Here is a 19,729-nt window from a genome sequence, read left to right on the forward strand (position 1 = left end):
CTCCACAATCCTGTAGACTGGGCCATTATAACACATGCTATTTGGAATTTTGAGCTTGCAGACATGGGAATTATCCAACGGTCTTATCTTTGTAGATAATTTATGAAATCTGATTTGAATTTTTATCATTGGTTTATAACTTTATTAGTTTAACTATTATTCTTTGATGTGCTGTCTACATTTAAGGTTGTTCCAGTCACACAATCCCATGGTTGAACACTGAGATATTTGGAAAAATTTTAAAACACAATGTTTTCCTATAAGAAATTCTAGTTTGCTGTCAAAACATATGACCTGCACTAGGCAAAGAATAACATGATTGTGAGCGTAGAATGGACCAGGTTCCTAGCAATATGCCGTAAAAACTTGCCACTCCACTGATATGTGACCTTTATAGCTTGTAGCTTTTAAGATCATATTCTTACCCAGTGCTGCATGTCACTCTCATTAAAATAACAATTAACCCTATATACTGCTGAGTGGCATTAGTGTCTTTTACAAGAAAAGCACATGATTCCATTTCATGCAAAATGAATATAAAAGGTCATGCAAATAACTCAACTATTTTCTTTCTATAGGTCACCATATGAGCTGGAAGAAAACCAGCACAACCTAATTCATAGGAACATAAACCAACTCCTTCATAAGAAAGATAAAATTGGAGGAAATAGAAGGGGAATTTTACCCGTAGAGTGGCATGTAAAAATGCAGAATTGTGTAACAAAAGAAAACGGGTGGATGGAAATTCCAATCTGTGCATGATGGCAATTTAAACATCCTTAGACTGGATGGCTTTATTCTGCTGCTTTATTAAACTCATACTTGCAGCCTTAGGTCATTTGTGTTTGCATTAATTACTTTATATTAATGCAATAACTTCATTGCCAAATATAGCCATTATGATTATCCAATCCACAAATAGGTGTTTCTGTTTTTAATAATGATAATAAAACCATTTGTATTTGAATATGTTAGAGTTAAGCTAACAAGTTCAAAAAAGATTAGGGAGTCTTATGAACAGGATAAAAAGAAATATTTTAATTATAAATAGTTGACTTAGAACCCCACTGTGTAATCTCACTGCCATAAAAATGCATAGACAGAGAAGTGGTTATATCTTACAAATGTCTATCTTCTGTGAAAATACCTTAACTCTGTCTTGGGTGTCCATGGTGGCCCAGACAATAAAGAATCTGCCTACAATGCAGGAGACCTGGGATCGATCCATGAGTTGGGAAGATCACCTGGAGAAGGAAATGGCTACCCACTCCAGCATTCTTGCCTGGGGAATTCCATGGATAGAGGAGCCTGGTGAGCTCTAATCCATCCGATCGCAAAGAGACACAACTGAGTGACTAACATTATTATTAACTCTGTCTTGACTTGGATTCAAATTCAAGGATTGTTGTTTCAAAGCAGAGAAACATGGATAATATCTTTCAATACAATTAGAAGGCTTATAACAGAGAGATCCCTAATATTCCTATAGCAATTGTCTGTTGTGGAAATCAGCCCCATACTTTAGAATCTGAATGAGATTGCACAGAGGAGTATCATTTGTCTGAGAATATTTTGATATGAATGGAATTAAAATATAAATAAAATTATATTGTCAGAAAAACCTTTGGTTTCATAGAATGCAATTCCCCAGCTACTATGCGTATGGAACAGAAATCTATGGCCATTTAGTTCGGCTATACTATTTTTAGCAAAGACGTCATCATCACCCCTCATTTTATGTAGCCCCATGTAATTGAAATTCTTCTGTGTTGAGAATAGAAGTCTAATATATTCCCACAATTTCCCCCTTCTGCTCTCCTTGAAAACATTCACTCTATGTTTTCTACTACTCTTCTACACTCAACCTCAAAATATTTTGAGACATCTGTTTTCTAGTAAACATCTCAACCATTCCTCATATGAGAGTTTCTAGTTGCTTAATTATTAAACTAATTTTTAGTTCAATATCTTGCCTGGATTCATTTTTGATGGATTTGGTTTATAACTAAAATGTGATATCTAGAATTAAGTGCAGTTCTTTCACCATGGTCTATTACTCTCTTACTTTCAAGCCACCATAATTCTATTAATGTAGCTCACATTTTGTTAGTGTGATTTAAATAACCACATCATTGGCTTATATTATCTTGTAGTCAAACTGTTTTTTATTATTTTCCAAATTATTTCATGCAAACTTTTCGTATCTCTTCACCAGAAGATATGTAAGGAACCAAAATGTATTTTGCTTGTCCATCCTGCCTAGCAGAACCTCCTGTGATTTTCCACACTTTAAATACACTGGTCATTTGGTTTCATGGTGTGGGTTGTGTTTGTGTGATTTACTCTGGTTTATATACCCAAAATGATCTCTCCAGATTTTCTTTCTCCTAGTCTTATCTGGACTTTTAAAGCTCATATCATATATTTTCATCATATCATAGTTTCTGATCAGATTAGCCCACAGCATCCTCATACTCTCTTTGAATTGTCATAGCAAAAGCAATTTCCTTTGAGGTTAATTACCACATATTATAATGCAGTTTTTCACAAATACATACTTTAGCAACCCAAGTAGAACATAAAGTGTTTGAAAAAAGGGATTTTATTATTTTTTTCTAAATATAAACTATGCTGTGGATGCTTGATAAATGGTAACAAAAATGAAAAGCATTTGTCTATCACTGTAGCTAGGTGGAAACTAGACTTGGGTCTTTAGTTTGAAGGGATTTTGTCATAGATTTGTGAGGCCTCCTTTCCTTTTAGGATAATTTGATTGCCTTAAATGGTGAGCTGCTGAAGGCATTACACAAGGAAATAAGCATTTTGAATTTATGAATTATCTACTCAGCCATTTTCAAAACCACAATGCTATCCATTGGACATTGTTTAAATTTTGGCCCTTGGTTTATATACCCCACTTAACAATTAAACATATTTTGATGTATTATGCTTTGCATAATATACTTCTAGCTTGACTCTAAGTGTTGTCCTTGAACGTGAGTCTCTCTGTGTCCAACATATATAACATTTAATGGGTCACTCAACAAAGTAATGCTTGGATTGCTTCTATTTTGTAGAGTAGGAAAGTGAATCATGGAGAAGTTAACTCAGTTCCTCCAAGGTCACACAAATCTTATGGTATGAAGTTGAGGTTTGCATCCTTGTTGTAGTACTCTGCTTTTAATCAGTCTACTACATTGTTGGAGAGAGTGGAAAAGCAAAGAGCAGAGGAGAGAATTTAATTATCAACTTATGAATAGAAATAGTGTGTGACTTGTAGATATGGGCTTTAATTTCTAAGAACATTGAAAGGATCAAATGTGATACCAACACAGTGCCTGTACAACTTACTAAACATTGGTTGAGTGGCTTGGTCATGGTGGCTCTAAGTGTGGGTTTACAAACTACTTCCTGGAGTCTTCATAGTCAAGCAATTAGATTCTTCCTGATACTACCAGTGATTATACTGGCAACCCACAGATGCACTTGGAAGAATTCAGAAAATTGAATGATTAACCATTAACCATTCCAGGTTAGTGGGTAGCTCTGTGATTCTGGGCATGCATTCCTAGTGTTTTCTATGTGTTCTTGGGTGTTATATAGCCACTAAGTTGTGTCCAACTCTTTTGTGACCACATGGACTGTAACACACCAGGCTCCTCTGTCCATGGGATTTCCCAGGCAAGAATACTGGAGTGGGTTGCCATTTCCTTCTCCAGGGGAACTTCCCAACCCAATGATTGTACCTGTGTCTCCTGCATTGGCAGGTGAATTCTTTATCACTGAGCCACCTGGGAAGCCCTGTTTTCCATATACCACTCCCTAATCCTTTCTTTCAAAGCAGCTAAGGGTCTGTATCAAAATCAGCTACACTTCAACATCATAAGAAATAGCAACATACTAGCACTGGATTGACAGAGAAGGCGATGGCACCCCACTCCAGTACTCTTGCCTGGAAAATCCCATGAATGGAGAAGCCTGGTGGGCTGCAGTCCATGGGATCTCGAAGAGTCGGACACAACTGAGCGACTTCACTTTCACTTTTCACTTTCATGCGTTGGAGAAGGAAATGGCAACCCACTCCAGTGTTCTTGCCTGGAGAATCCCAGGGACGCCGGAGCCTGGTGAGCTGCCGTCTATAGGGTCGCACAGAGTCGGACGTGACTGAAGCGACTCAGCAGCAGCAGCAGCAGCAGCACTGGATTGACTGTGATTTACTTAAATTACGTCGGTTGGGTGGTAGAAAGAGTTGAAATATTCTCCAGTCTCTTTTATTTATATATTGACTTGGGGTGATACTGTTTTATTTTATTTTGAGTTTCAGCATTTCAAATAATTACAACCAAAATACTCACATATTTTCATTGGTTTTACATTTGAGGACAGTTTCTTGAAAACCTGGCTTAAATCCAAGGCAGGTTTCCCTCTCCCTAGGGGTGGGATTTTAACAACACAGTTTTCTACTGCAACTCTGAAGTGAACCGATAAATCTGAGCAAGTTCATAAGGGTTCACATTCTATTAGAAAAAGAGAACAAAGGAACAACCGAATTAGAGACAAATGATGTGACCGAGTGCCATGAAGAAGGTTCATTAGAAACTAAAGACAAAGGTATGAAATGTTCACCTGAAAAATGTTTGCATTTTCATAGAAAGGTCTGTTCTGAATTCAGTGACTGATTTGTGGGGGGTCATAGCGACACGAGTGAAATGGCATTCTTTGTTCATTTGTCCTGCCACCCAAACAACCTGAATTTTAAATCTTTTTCTTTTTGAAATACATTTTCTTCTCTCTTTCTCTGAACCATCATCAAGAGGCTTAATTAATGAATTAGTATTTGCAGAAATCTTTGATATTCTAAGATGAAAGGTTTTGCACAAGGGTAAGGCATCAGCGCCAGCAGTAAAATGTCTTCTTGATGACAGAATGCATGAAGTGTTAGGCTGGAATACATTTGACAGCTACAATTAAAGAGGTTTGATCCTGTTTTCTTGCTGTGTTTTTATCATGTGCAATATTCCGGAGGATATGAGGCTAATAGGAAAGCTAAATTCTCATTGGCCAGAAATTGTTGATATATACACACACATACACATTCCCCAGTGGTTAAGGCAGGTGGAAAGTTTATGGGCAGCCTCTTTCTGGGGCAATAAAAGCTTCTTTTATTTCAAATTCTCTTTTTACACCAGTTGCTATTACTCTGAAAAGCTCCTAGCATTTGGAAGGCAATAAGCAGGGCATAAAATCCATTCTTTCTTGAACAGGTCCCATTCCTAGGACTGCTTTTAAACTAACTGGTTTACAGCAAAGAAACAGACAGCTGAGTCTCCTGTAAAGCCTCTCAGGAAATACAGGGGACTGCAAGCCTGCTAACTAGCTGAGTGCAGTATTTGGGTAATAGATAACTGACACTGACTGGGTCTGTAACTATTTTCTTACCTGACTGAAATTCTTTGAATCTTAAATAAGATTAAGTTGATAGAATTGATACAGACTGTGGATAGAGAAAATGCCTTTTCAGTTCCCATTTTCTGAAGAAATCTTCCTTTTGGTTTAGGCTCACCCAAAGTCTTTCATTTGAGAAAATCCCAGGGCTAGCTCCCTCTTATGCTGGGGTAGGGGTGGAAGTGAACATAGATTTGGGATAGATGTTTAGTGCCTTTCCAGGGTAATTAATTCAGGGCCTTATCTGATAAAATGAAGTTCTGCTTGACATTCTTATAGTGTAAAAATCAAACCAAAGCTTACCTCATTGTATATCCCAATGTCTATGATACATACCCCTGTATACCCACCTAGCAGACTGCATCCCTCTTCTTCCTCACTTGGAATGAAAGATCATCTTTACCTCTAGAGAAGCCTGGACGGGTGAAGCTGACTTTACTGATTTCACCCTGACATGGATTAAAAATTCTGGCTCAGAAGATATGCATGGAATTCAACTTTTGGAATTCTGAAAAGAATGTTACAGATATTAATCATAAGACTATGACAGATTTGGTCCAGATCTTGCAATAGCATGACCAATTTCAGAACCACAATGAAAAAATATCTAAGAATAAAAGGAACTAAGTCAGAAATAATTTGGAAACTGAGTACAAATTTGTAATAACTGCCTACCTATACTTTAAATTGGGCTCTGTTCACACCATTTTAATGATAGCAGCACATAACTACCTACTGAAGATAGTGGCAGAATTATAATCATCTGATAGCTTGAAGATATAATGTTTCTAAAACTAGTAAATACTTATAGAGAAAATGATCTTAAATGTATGAAATGAATTATTCCAGGAAACAGGATTTTATCCCTCCTTTCTTCTATAGTCTTTTGTGCGGGAATAATAAAATTTGCCTGCCATTAGTGGATTTAAAAGTATGACAGGCAGCCTCCAATTCCATTCTTCAGGGCACAGAACTGAGAAACATGATCCAGAAAGAGGCAAAACTACTAGAGAAGTTCCAGGGAGGGAAAAAAGTTTTTTTTTTTTTGTTTTTTTTTTTAAAGAGATTTAAGTTACCTTTCAACAAAGCATTACTGGAGAAATTACCAGGAGATACACTGACACAGAGCCACCCAGGAAGTAAGACATATAATCAAGGACACAGCTGAGGTATCTCAGGTATGGGGAGAGAAAACCTCCTTGTTCTCATTCTAGGGTTTGTAATTGACCCAAGACCACAGTTTCTTGGTGCTTTTTGTTGATATTTGTAATCTGAAAATGTAATGTGGTAGATTTTCTTTCTATTAACTAAAATTGCTTCCTGCAATGATTATTGCAAGAATAGCTATGGTATAGATAATTTCTAAATAAATGGATTGGCAGTTTACTGACCTTAAAACATGTGTACAGTCCATCAAAAGCTTCTTTTAAACCCCCAAAACAAATAGATTTATTATGGATGAAGGCATATCAGTTCACTTCAGTTCAGTGGCTCAGTCGTGTCTGACTCTTTGTGACCCCATGGACTACAGCATGCCAGGTCTCCCTGTCCATCACTAACTCCTGGAATTCACCCAAACTCACGTCCATTGAGTAGGTGATGCCAACCAACCATCTCATTCTCTGCTGTCCCCTTCTCCTGCCCTTAATTTTACCCAGCATCAGGGTCTTTGCAAGGAGTCAGCTCTTCGCATCAGGTGACCAAAATATTGGAGTTTCAGCTTCAACATCAGGCCTTCCAATGAACACCTGGATTGATCTCCTTTAGGATGGACTGGGTGGATCTCCTTGCAGTCCAAGGGACTCTCAAGCGTGTTTCTCCAACACCACAGTTTAAAAGCATCAGTTCTTTGATGCTCAGCTTTCCTTACAGTCCAACTCTCACATCCATGCATGACCACTGGAAAAACCATAGCCTTGACTAGACGGATCTTTGTTGACAAAGTAATATCTCTACTTTTTAATATGCTGTCTAGGTTGGTCAAAATTTTCCTTCCTAGAAGTAAGTGTCTTTTAATTTCATGGCTGCAGTCATCATCTGCAATGATTTTTGAGCTCCCCAAAATAAAGTCTGCCACTATTTCCACTGTTTCTCGATCTATTTGCCATGAAGTGATGGGACCAGATGCCATGATTTTTGTTTTCTGAATGTTGAGATTTAAGCCAACTTTTTCACTCTCCTCTTTCACTTTCATCAAGAGGCTCTCTAGTTCTTCTTCACTTTCTGCCATAAGGCTGGTGTTATCTGCATATCTGAGGTTATTGATATTTCTCCCGTCATACTTGGTTTCAGCTTGTGTTTCTTCCAGTCCAGCATTTGTCATGATGTACTCTGCATATAATGTAGATAAGCAGGGTGACAATATATAGCCTTGACATACTCCTTTTCCTATTTGGAGCAGTCTATTGTTCCATGTCCAGTTCTAACTCTTGCCTCCTGACCTCCATACAGATTTCTCAGGAGGCAGGTCAGGTGGTCTAGCATTTCCATCTTTTTAAAAATTTCCCACAGTTTATTGTGATCCGCACAGTCCAAGGCTTTGGCATAGTCAATAAAGCAGAAATAGATGTTTTTCTGGGACTCTCTTGCTTTTTCGATGACCCAGCAGATGTTGATAATTTGATCTCTTGTTCCTCTACCTTTTCTAGAACCAGCTTGAACATCTGGAAGTTCACGGTTCGTGTATTGCTTTAGCCTGGCTTGGAGAATTTTAAGCACTACTTTACTAGTGTGTGAGATGAGTTCAATCATGTGGTAGTCTGAGCATTCTTTGGGCTTGTCTTTCTTTGAAACTGGAATGAAAACTGACCTTTTCCAGTCCTGTGGCCACTACTGAGTTTTCCAAATTTGAAATTTCCAATTTCCAATTATGAAGGCACATAGAGACAAGCAATCCCATTATGAACACTGAATAGACATTGTATCTAGAGTTATGTGGGCCATGATTTACATTGTTTAACTCTGGAAGTTTTAGTTTTTTACTATACCTCAAAGTGAAGAATCATCTATGCAGGCTTTGGAGTTAATTTTCTACTCTTATTAACTGGTGATGGAAAAAACATTTCCATAATTAAATGTCCTGCTGAAGAGGTAGATTCATGGAAAATTTATAAGTCCTATGAAGTCAGCCTTTCAGGCTTCTATTTCCCTCCTTCATTTGGTACGGGGCTGTCCACATGTGGAAGCTGAATTGTCGTGTTTGAAAGTCCTTGAGAGCATGGCTGACTTGAGGGGAGGGAACAAGTAGTTCAGGAAATAGAGCTTGCCTCCCACAATCCTAGCCACAGTGTTATCTTTCCTGAAAGGAGTAAACCGCAGAATGTGTGCTCTTTGTAAGATCACAGGTAGAGCAAATGATAGTTCTCCCAATTTATTAAACTTGGTAATTTGATAGAATTCAAATTAAGGTGCTTATGTATTTTAAACAAAGTCTTTGGTCACAGACATTATCCTTCTATGAGTTTATTAAGACATCAGAATTCTGGCATTGGCGAAGTTGTCTTCCGATTCCATGCACCAGGTGACTGTCCTTTCTGTAGCTCACAGCTCTTTCCTATTCTAGTAGCTGTGTGACATTTTACTCTCCCAGGCTCATTCCCTCCCTTGGCCATCTTTGCTCTCATTCTTTATTCACACTCAATTTTCTGGGGCTGATAAAATATCAAGCAGCACATCTGTCCTGCTGAGTTCACATTTTAAAGGAAGGAATGTCCAGGCTTAGGAAAGAGGAGAGTAATTCAGGAGAAATAGTCTCAATGCCCCTAAAATCACATTCTAGTGTAGTTAATAAACTTTGTATAAAATTTACTTTTTCACTTCAGGGTGTGTTTACCCAATTTTGATTCATAACTTTTATCTCTGGTCTCATTATTGATGCATTCTTTTAATCTTCAACCAAGAAAGTAAATTTACCTCACAGTATGAAGATGGGGAAACACAAGCCCTCAAGATGATTGTCACAAAAATTAGCGACCTCCTGCCAATTTGCACAAGAACTAGACCAAGTGTTCAATTTGAAATTTTGTGGTGATCTGTATATTTTGGGTCCAATTTATAGATAGAAACTGGGGATTCTATCTCACTATGGTCTGTATCTCCAAGAAAATAACCTACTTGTCTCCTCTTAGATATACGCAGTTAATTCAACCATCATTTTTGTTTTTTTCTAAGTGTAATAATAATTAACTCACTGCTATCTCCATTTCTTGCTAAATTCTAGATTCTTGTTATAGGCATTTATAGTCTCATAGCAAAATCCATGCTTTGAATATTAGTGATTATCAAGTGTTTCAAGTATTAATACCCTGTTGCTGCTGCTAAGTTGCTTCAGTCATGTCTGACTCTGTGCAACCCCATAGACAGCAGCCCACCAGGCTCCCCCGTCCCTGGGATTCTCCAGGCAAGAACACTGGAGTGGGTTGCCATTTCCTTCTCCAGTGCATAAAAGTGAAAAGTGAAAGTGAAGTCGCTCAGTCGTGTTGACTCTTAGCGACTCCATGGACTGCAGCCTACCAGGCTCCTCTGCCCATGGGATTTTCCAGGCAATAATGCTGGAGTAGGTTGCCGTTGCCTTCTCCAATTAATACTCTAATAATAACTAAATAAGTAAATGCTAGGAGAACCACCATGGGCTTTATGAAGCTAATTTGTCATTCTAAATTTTGCAGTATACAGTGTTACACAAGGTACTTTGTATTTGAAAATAAGGTTTTCATTGTCTTAATCATTTTCTCTCTCACACACACATACATACACACTCACAGGCACACATATCTTTTATAAAGGCAAATGCAAAATTTAGCTAATATAAATAATTACCAAAAATCTACTTTCATTTATTTTTTATGTTTTGGAAGTCACTCTTCATTTAAAACTTGACTCTAAGTAGACACAGTAAACCTGAATGAAAAAAGCTTTTGATAAGAACAGTCAGATAAAGTCAATTAAATTTCAATTTTCTCAAAAACATCATCTTTTGAGCTTGGAATTTCTTGAATTGAAGCTAAGGTTAATTCTGATTTTAACAGAATTGATCTTCATATAAATATTTCAATAAAGATATTTTGGACAAATCTTAGGACAGGACATCAGTCAGAATGAAAGTTTAAATTTACTGCCTGAAGGGCATATCTCATGATCAGTAATCAGTGTATATTTTGGAATGAGGACTATGATTTATTTGTGTATATATGTAAACAGGCATATATTTTCTCTTACTATTCCTATTCCACTTAGGATTTATAGGAATTAGAAATAATGATTGTATTCCTTACAATACTTACAATATGTGCACAGTTGCTTAGTCGTGCCCAACTCTTTGCAACCCCACGAACTGGAGGCTACCAAATTCCTCTGTCCATGGAATTTTCCAGTCAAGAATACTGGAGTGGGTTGCCATTTTCTACTCCAGGAGATCTTCCAGACCCAGAGATTGAACTCCTGTCTCTTGTGTCTCCTGCATTAGCAGGTGGATTCTTTATGGCTGCACCACCTGAGAAGCCCACTTACAATAATACCAATAGAAATAATTATCTTCTAAACAGTTTGTAATTAACATATCTCACTGCATTATGGAAGAACTTGAGCAAAAGTAATTTAAACCTGGTTTCTGTTTTTATTTATTCAAGGTCACTGTAAAATGTTAAGAACTTCACGCAGGGTCTAGGGCACAGTGGTTATCTCAGCACATTCCTTTCTGTTAGATTAGTATTTTGAATTTATCTCTAGTTAAGGGGTTTATTTACTAAGTGGAGAACCTCAGATAGAGGCTGGAGAAACAAAAATACAAGTTATATTCCTCAATATAAATTGTCAATTTACAGGCACACAAAGTAAACAAGAACAACCAAATAAATATAGAACAATGACATCACAACCAAAAGAGAATTTTATGCAAAGTCAACCTAAGTGACTGTTCCCTGGAAAGTCAGAGAATGCTCCATTAAAAATGTGATTTATGTGTTTAGTGCTCCAGGGTATATGGGATTGCTAACTAAAAGTATGGGTAAAGTGAATTTGGACAGAGAGAACAGCATGTGCCTTCCCATGCTAAACTGCTTCAGTCGTGTCTGACTCTGTGACCCCATGGACGGTAGCCAGCCAGGCTTCTCTGTCCATACGATTCTCCAGGCAAGAAAACTGGAGTGGATTGCCATGCTCTCCTCCAGGGGATCTTCCCAACCTGGGGATTGAACGCTGCTCTCTTATATCTCCTGCACTGGCAGGTGGGTTCTTTACCATGAGTGTCACCTGTGAAGCCTCAAGAGAACAGCATCCTGCATGCAAATAGGAACAAAAAAAGGGGTCCACCAAAAGGACTGCAAAAGGGCAGAGACAGGGTCTGAAAATGGGCAGGAAGCAAATCACAAAGGATGAGGCCCATCATGCTAAGTACTGTGAGATTTATTTTAATGGTAATAGTGACAGCTTGACCAGGTGCAAGGAGCGGATTTCTGGTGAGGAACAGGGAATTGATGAGGCTGAATACAAGAGGTAAAATGGCCCTGGCTAGAAGAGAGCTTGTGGATATAGACGGGAAGTGTTGGGCTCTAGAGATGATCAGAAGGGGTTAGGGGTTGATAGGAGAGTTTAGGTGACACATAATTTAAGATCCAAACCAAGACACTTTTGAGAACCATGGAGCCTGTACCGCTACTAATTAGGCCAGAATGATAGATATAAACTGGACTGTCCTGGGCCATTAAAAACATATACTTACCTTGAGGATGGTGCAGGTCATACCTATAGGGCCCAGAACCACGCAACTAGAAGAAAAGTCTTGACAATGCTGCTCAGGAAGACAAGAAGACTGACAGCAACTTCAGATATTAATATTCATGGCGGCTTTTGCATTTTAAAAAGACACTGTTTGAAGAACTATAATTCTTTAACTCCAAATAATCACTTTCTAATGTTTGCCTGGACCTTACCTTAGATTCATTAAACGAGCTCTCTTAGGTGTGGAGACTATGCATTAATATTTTAAGAACTTCTCCCAGTTGTTTCTGATATGGAGGCAGTGTCAGGAACCACTGGATTAAAATACAACATTCTTGGGACAATTGTTCATTTTCTAAATCTCTTTGTATCTCTTTATATTCTTAATACATCATCTTATACTTAGTAATTTCTCAATATTTATTGAGTCATTTTTTGGTAAGCAAGTGACTGAGTTCCTATGAATCAATAAATAAGACTCATTTGTAATTGGCATATTAATCATGTGTATGCAAATGCTTGGTGCTAGGATATTTGAAAGAAAATTCTTTCAAGTAGCTAAACAGATCTTTATATAATTTATTTACACAATGAATTTATTTAGCAAACTCTTTTTCATTGGTAGTACAAAGGCAAACTTCAGTCCCACCACCTTCTGAATTATCACAGTGTCTGCATTGGTGGGGGTTCAAATTAACAAGTTTTACAGAGAAGATTGTTGAGCTGTCAAGACCAAAACACTGATAATAGTAATGCTGGGTTTTTTAATCTTGGGGAATAAATGAAATTTTCCTAGATGGTAGCTGATCTACAAGATATTTATATTTCATACTGGTAATAAATGTTCATTAAAGCATATTTCATTGTTAATTATACAGACTAGCATTCAGAGCTCCTGTAAATTGTATCCCTATTATAATAAAAGTATTTAATTACAGAAGTTAGGTGGTAAGGCTTATTTTTGTAAAGCAGGTTTATTAGATGTGTCATATGGTTTAAAAAACACAGAAGCAGATCTCAGAATGCATGAAGATTGCTTAAACATGCCAGACTGGAAACTACTATACTATGTGATAACTGATCTCAGATTTCCAATTACCACTTTTTAAAAATTTTGCTTTATCTAGCATTAGTCTTAAAGCAAGATAAACTGCTGACTGGTATTGAATAAATGATAGACATCATCCCTTTTGTATCTGTTGTGCCAATATGTCCTGTGTGGTTATCTGTGGTTATATCTTGGCCACACATTATTAGGTTGTGGTAAATCATTCCTTGTCCAGAAGGGGAATTACCTCAGGGCATGGCATTTTATTAATACATGGTCAGCATCTCTTCCAAGACGTGGACTCTTGAGGTGGTAACAACTGTACAGCTGATAAAATTGAGGTTTACTGTATACGTTATAATTTTGTGCTGGGGGAATGTCAGTTTTGAAATAGAGGAAAATGAGATGAGTCCCCATGAGGTTAAATAAAGGGTCCCGAACTAGTCAGCAAAATTAGGAAGACAGATAGGGACAAAATGAGCAGAGGCAGGCAGCATTATGTACAGTACTCAGGAGATGCCATGAGACAATTCATTGATCTTACCTCTGCTGCTTACAATCCTATGACTTTGGTCAAGTTACTCCACTGCTGGGGTTCAATTTTCTTATATGCAGAGTGGACAAGTCTTATCTGCCTCACTGTCCTGTTGTCAACCAAAGACACTCTACAGTGTCTGATGGCTCCATCCCCCTAAAAAAGCCTCAGTTCAGTTCAGTTCACTTGCTCAATCATGTCCGACTCTGCAACTCCATGGACTGCAGCATGCCAGGCCTCCTTGTCCATCACCAACTCCCGGAGTTTACTCAGACTCATGTCCATTGAGTCGGTGGTGCCATCTAACCATCTCATCCTCTGTCATCCCCTTCTCCTCTCACCTTCAATCATTCCTAGTATCAGGGTCTTTTCAAATGAGTCAGCTGTTTGCATCAGGTAGCCAAAATATTGGAATTTAAGCTTCAACAGTAGTCCCTCCAATGAACACCCAGGACTGGTCTCCTTTAGGATGGACTGGTTGGATCTCCTTGCAGTCCAAGGGACTCACAAGAGTCTTCTCCAACACCACAGTTCAAAAGCATCAATTCTTTGGCGCTCAGCTTTCTTTATAGTCCAACTCTCACATTCATGCATGACCTTTAGAAAAACCATAGCCTTGACTAGATGGACCCTTGTTGGCAATGTAATGTCTTACTCACTTTGTATTTCCCATGGGTGTAATTATGCCAGACACAGAGGCCCTGAGATAGACAAAAAGCTTGCTTTATAACTCAAAAGGCTCTCTGAGCCCTGGAGAGATGGAGTTACTTGTTCCTACAAACTTACTGGCAGAACACGGAATTGTCACTTCATGCTTGTATATGAAGGACAAGCACAATGCTGGGTTATCCACTGGCTCTAGAAATGCATGTTGGATATTTAATTCACTAGTTTTGTTTAGCCTGGTCTCATCCAGTCCTTAGTGCTCCATTCTTTGCCTCTGTTATATGGGGGTTCACAGAGTCTGGGTGTATGAGAGGGAATTAAATAGGTTTGTTGACATTCCTGGGGAGTATTATGTTAATATCTCTCTTTGTTTTTGGTGTTTTAAGGTCAAAGTTTTTCTCACTTGATTTCAGTTTGTTGAGAAATTAAATTGTTATTTCTTTCTCTCTGGAAATGATATAAGCAAAGTGACATAAAAATAAACAAGGAGAGTATTTTTTTTTTTTTTTTACAATAAAGCCACTTCATCTTTACCAAAATGCTGTCTTGAGTTTCTGTACAAAAAATTAAAGTGTATTTTATCATAAACTTTGAGAGTGTGTGTGTGTGTGTGTCTGTATATGTTTTCTTTTCTGGCTCCAGGGAGTTGATGTTCCCATTCTTAAGCCTTGGCTGTGAGTGGCTTGCTTCAGAAACAGCAGAAATAATTAGCAGGGATAAGTATTCAACAAGAGGATTAGGCATTCATATGAGTAAGAATAACATCTGCAGTGACGTGATAAAAATGATACAGACCATTAAATCGTGTACATCAGGGTATAAACTGATCACCAGCTGAGGTCAGAAAGAAATCTCCCCTCCTCATATAATATTGAACAATTAAGCAAATTTGGAAGTTTTATGCCTTATTTTAGAACATTTATTATCATCCAGTTTCAAAAACAAACTCCATATTCTTGATTGTTTTCTCAGCATTTCCAATGACCTTAAACATTCAGCATTGACATCGAAATCCATACTGTCCTTACCACTGCAATCTCAACCCTCGCTCCATAGTTTTCCTGCTTCTGTCACTCCAGTGAGTGGCAGTGTGGAGCTTTCCACTCTTTTTGTGTTTGCTTACTTTGTGGTCAATAACATTCATGGAGGAGATGAATGGCCAAAGTTTGATGTGTAAGCCTCTGGTAAGAGTTGATGTAAGTTTCAAAACAGAACTCAAATTTGCCATTATCCTTTCCTTTATTCATAAAGCCTACAATATAGTTAGAAAAATATTAATGTATTAATTATTTAATGGGCTTCCCAGGTAGCTCATTGGTAATGAATCTGTCTGCCTATGCAGGAGACGCAGGTTAGACCCCAGTGTCACGAAGATCCCCTGGAGAAGGGAGTGGCAACCCACTGCAGTATTCTTGCCTGGGAAATTCCATGGATGAAGAGCCTGGCAGGCTACTGTCCACGCGGTTGGAAAAAGACTTGTGGCATGATTTAGGGACTAAACAATAACAATTTCTTAATGATAACCTACTCTTTGTTCTAGGTGCTAAAAGTATAGCATTGAATAAAACAAACACATTATTTGTCTCATAGAGAAGACAGATGAAATACAGTTAAAAATTCCCAAACAAAAACTGGTGGAAATGAAGAAAAAGACTGATAGTAATGACTTTCAATAGTGGATAGAACAAGTAGGCAGAAAGTAAAAAAAGACTGAATAATCCTGTAGCCTTCTAGACTTAACAGACTTCTATAGAGCACTGTTCAATGACAGTACAATACACTATACTCTTCCTAAGTGCAGGTGAAACTTTTGCCAGATTGGGCTATATGCTAAGCCACAAAGCAAACCTCAACATCCTTTCAGGGATAGAAATAAGTTTGCTCTTTGGCCACAAAGTAACAAAATTAGAAATCAGTAACAGAAACAAATTTGGGAAGATCAAGAATATGTGGAAATTAAACAACACATTTCTAAAGGACTAGTAGTCAGGGAAAAATATATGAGAAAATAGTTTAAAATGAATAAAAATGAAGACAAAATAACAAACTCATGGGATGCAACAAAAGCAGTGTCCCCAAGAAAATTTATAGCCATAAGTGCCAATACTAAAAAAAAAAAAAAAAAAGACCTCAAGAATATATTTTTCCACGTTAAGACTTGGAAAACAAAGTACAAAGTTAGCATAAATAAGAAGATGAAAGGAAATAATAACAATTAGAATGGATATTAAGAAAATATAGAATAGAAAAATAATAGACAAAAATATTTTAATAAAAGGTACCCAGACAACGGAATACCCACGTGTGAAAGAATGAAGCTGAAACATTCACACCACATGCAAAAAATCAGCTCAAATGGATCAAAGTCCTACCTAAACGTAAGAACTAAACTATAAAACTCTTAGAAGATGACATAAATCCAAAATAGGCTATTCTGTCTGTACAGAGTAGTGGTTGCTTAGGGCTGGCAAGGGGTGATTAGGGAAATAGAAGGGTAATAACTAAAAGAAAGAAGGTCATGTCTTTTTCTTTTTTTAAGATATAGCAAATGTTAGAAAGTTGATTGTGATAATGTTTCTACATACTCTGAATATACTAAAAGCTATTGAGTTGTATACTTTAACTGGATTAATTGTATGGTAAGTGGATTATATTTTAATGAAGCTGCTTTGTTTTTAAAGCCAACACATAAAGAATATATCAGATAGGTTTGAATTTTAGGTAGAGATGATGATGAGGATGGGCTGCCATTCTAGGTACAGAGTGTGGGGATGAGTTGCTCTTATGAGGATATATTGAATGAGGCCTAATTTTTTTTTTTTTTAATATATGTTGGCATTATACTCTTAGACATTCAACATAGAAAGATCTCTTCTCATTCCTCTTGATAGTTGTTGTAATTGCTTCCTCTGAGGGATTCATAGAGGTGATAGAAAAGGAGAAAGAGATTACACTTCTAACAACTAAAGATTATCCATAATGTTCACTATAATAAAAGTATCATTCGGATTTACGCTGTCAGCCCGTCTCCTGCATTTCTTCCTTTCACTTTTTCTCCTTTTTCTGCTCCTTTTGCTTCTCTGTTCTGCCATCATGTGCTCCTTCCTCACTCTCTCTTTGTCTACTTCTGTCCTTCCTGTGACTTATTACCTCTTTCTTCTCTTCTGTTTCACTGTGGTTTATTTTCAACACCGAAGATAAGTAAAAATTAAAATGGAACACATACTCAGGCACTATAAACTAAAAGTATTTGGTCACATTGTATGTTTTTTTCTCCTCCTCAGGGCGGGGTCGGGGGGGGGGGGAATCATGTAATTTGGTGATCTGAATTTTCTTGATTGTGTCTTGTCTGCTTCTAAACATGCTCACAGTTATTCATAGTTATAATCCAGGAAATTCCAACCTCAATAATATTGATGTTTTATGCCAGATGACTTCATGCTGAACAGAGTTTTCCTGTGCATTGTAGGATGTTAAGTGACATCTCTGTTCTTTGTACACTGGATGCCAGTACCATGCTCTCCCTCAGCCTTAACAATCAAAGATATGTCCCGATATTGACAAATATCTCCTGAAGGCAAACCAGCCCTTGTTGAGAACCATTGTAAATCAGACCTGCAAGAAAAGCTCTTCTCTTGATTGGGTCATATTGGTTCTTTATGTCCTTTCTGTCTCCTAAAAAGGCTTCCCTGGTGGCTCAGAGGTTAAAGCGTCTGCCTGCAATGTGGGAGACCAGAGTTCGATCCCTGGGTCAGGAAGATTTCCTGGAGGAGGAAATGGCAACCGATTCCAGTATTCTTGCCTGGAGAATCCCATGGACGGAGGAGCCTGGTGGTCTAGAGTCCACGGGGTCACAAAGAGTTGGACACGACTGAGTGATTTCACTTTCACTTTTCCTAAAAGTAGTTTTTTGAAAGAGATATACTTGAAGACAAGAGATAGCTAGGAAGGTGGCTTACTTTTCCTTATTATAGGGATCCAGTGACCTTCTGAATAAGACGGAATTTTTCATTTTAACATTTTGACCATATTCTGTATGTGATAATTATGTTCTATCAACTTTGGCTTTCTTCCTGAAAATCCAACAGGACACATACACTTTTTTTTTCTTTGTTTCTCAGCAAAAACACACACATTTTTTTTCAACACATTAAGTAGCTTCCTGTTTGGTTTAGAGATAGCTGGGATTCAACATTTGAAAGAACTGACACATATCTGGGCAGAGTTGAGCAATAATCATTTGTGCTTAGATTTGTCTGCTGTGACACAACAATGACTTACCTAAAGATCAGTTATGAAATAAGTGCATAGTCTTTCCAGGATTTTTTTCTTTTTCTGGTTATCAATGTTATCTGCTTTTCCACCTACTCTAGTCCAATCATCAGGTCATTAAAAATATATCATGTGCCTACTGGGCACTACTACACTGGACAGAAAAGTTTCAAAGAAAGATGATAAGGACCAGATTCAGAACAAGCACAAGACACTGGGAGCTTAGAGGGCATAAGGCCCACCTGTCCTAGTCTAAAGACTGGAAGAAACCTAGAATATCAGCTGTCCCCTCGTGTTCCATCACACTGTCTCTGTCAAGTCTTTAAGGCAACTCTTTGTAATAGGGAAGAACAAATCTGACTCCATGTTAGGTCTGTTGCTTTTACTTTAACTCTTGTGCTTTGTTGCCTGTGATTAGTCAAGTTGGCTCTGCACCTTTTATAAAAGAAAGTTGCCTATAGCCTGAAATATACAGGGTGGCCTATTTTCAAGGCTCTGACCTTTAAGAGTCCATTCATATGGAGATAAAAAGTCACAGAACAGAAAATAGCATTTGTTTTACTGGAGGTTTATAGGAACATCTTGACCTGACAAAGATTCCAACACCAAGACACCAAGACGTTTGCAGTAACTAACCATAATCCTCCCTCAAATTGCCTTTAAAGGTGCTTTGATGAAACCTTTCCAGGAGATTGGACTTTTGGGGACATGGGTCAGTCATCTCCTCGCACGAATGCCCTGCAATAAACCTGCCTTTGCTCCAAATTCTGACATTTTGGTTTGTTTGGTCTCACTGTACATCAGGCTGAGAATCTTGCTCTTGGTAATAGCCTTGGCATCCTTTTTATTAAAGAAAACATTATCTCAAGGAAAGTATCATCTCTTAGGTATCCTACTTCATGTTTCATACCACTTTAATTGTTAGAAAGTTCTTTCTTTCTTGTATGATAGTTTCCTCTGCAGGATTTTCAAAGTAAAAATCCTTCATATGAATAAAAGCTTTAAACAAATTGAAACACAATTTTTGTGGTTGTCCCACCTGAAAC

This window comes from Budorcas taxicolor, chromosome 22 (genome assembly GCF_023091745.1).
Source record: "Budorcas taxicolor isolate Tak-1 chromosome 22, Takin1.1, whole genome shotgun sequence".
Lineage (NCBI taxonomy): Eukaryota > Metazoa > Chordata > Mammalia > Artiodactyla > Bovidae > Budorcas > Budorcas taxicolor.